This window comes from Arachis hypogaea, chromosome 12 (assembly GCF_003086295.3).
Source record: "Arachis hypogaea cultivar Tifrunner chromosome 12, arahy.Tifrunner.gnm2.J5K5, whole genome shotgun sequence".
Classification (NCBI taxonomy): domain Eukaryota; kingdom Viridiplantae; phylum Streptophyta; class Magnoliopsida; order Fabales; family Fabaceae; genus Arachis; species Arachis hypogaea.
The window spans coordinates 27,315,832-27,317,238 of NC_092047.1; the positions used below are offsets into that span (position 1 = coordinate 27,315,832).

Below are 1,407 nucleotides of genomic sequence, written 5' to 3' on the forward strand. Positions count from 1 at the left end.
CTTTTCAAAAATATCTTCTTATCTTATCTTTTTCAAAAATATGATTTCAAAATATCTTTTCTAACCTCCTAACTTCTTATCTTTTCAAAATTTGTTTCAACTAACTAACTAACTTTTTGTTTGTTTCTTATCTTTTTCAAAACCACCTAACTAACTCTCTCTCTCTAATTTTCGAAAATATCTTCCCTCTTTTTCAAAAATTTCTTTTTTTATTAACTAATTATTTTTATTTTTGATTTTAAAAAAATTTTTCGAAAAAAATACTAACCTTTTTCAAAAACTATTTTCGAAAATCACTAACTCTTTTTCAAAAATTGTTTTCGAAAATTCACTTCCCCCTCTTGTCTTCTTCTATTTGTTTATTGATATACTAACATCTTTCTTTCAACTCTCCAAAAATCTGAACCCCCTCTCTCTCTGAGTTCAGATTTTCTTCCCTTCTTTTCTTCTACTAACACAAGGATCCCTATACTGTGGTATAAAGGATCCATATTATTATTACTATTTTTTCTGTGCCCTCTTCTTTGTCATATGAGCAGGAGCAAGGACAAGAACATTCTTGTTAAAGCAGATCCAGAACCTGAAAGGACTCTGAAGAAAAAAATTAAGAGAAGCTAAAATACAACAATCCAGAAATAACCTTTCAGAAATTTTCGAACAGGAAGAGGAGATGGCAGCCGAAAATAATAATAATGTAAGGAAGATGCTTGGTGACTTTACTGCACCTAATTCCAATTTACATGGAAGAAGCATCTCCATTCCTGCCATTGGAGCAAACAACTTTGAGCTGAAACCTCAGTTAGTTTCTCTGATGCAGCAGAACTGCAAGTTTCATGGACTTCCATCTGAAGATCCTTTTCAGTTCTTAACTGAATTCTTGCAGATATGTGATACTGTTAAGACTAATGGAGTAGATCCTGAAGTCTACAGGCTTATGCTTTTCCTTTTTGCTGTAAGAGACAGAGCTAGATTATGGTTGGATTCTCAACCCAAAGACAGCCTGAACTCTTGGGATAAGCTAGTCACGGCTTTCTTAGCCAAGTACTTTCCTCCTCAAAAGCTGAGCAAGCTTAGAGCTGATGTTCAAACCTTCAGACAGAAAGAAGGTGAATCCCTCTATGAAGCTTGGGAAAGATACAAACAGTTGACCAAAAAGTGTCCTTCTGACATGCTTTCAGAATGGACCATCCTGGATATGTTCTATGATGGTTTATCTGAGCTATCAAAGATGTCACTGGACACTTCTGCAGGTGGATCCATTCACCTAAAGAAAACGCCTGCAGAAGCTCAAGAACTCATTGACATGGTTGCTAAAAACCAGTTCATGTACACTTCTGAAAGGAATCCTGTGAGTAATGGGACGCCTATGAAGAAGGGAGTTCTTGAGGTTGATACTCTGAATGCCAT

The 1,407-nt window shown here is 35.4% G+C and overlaps 1 non-coding gene across 1 annotated transcript; it reads right to left on the reverse strand.

Annotated features, from left to right (window-relative positions):
• Nucleotides 1–1,066: 1,066 nt before the first annotated feature.
• On the reverse strand, nt 1,067–1,174 carry LOC112730917 (small nucleolar RNA R71). Its single transcript, XR_003166718.1, has one exon. It is a non-coding gene; the product is annotated as a small nucleolar RNA R71 (small nucleolar RNA).
• Between the last annotated feature and the right edge of the window lie 233 nt (nt 1,175–1,407).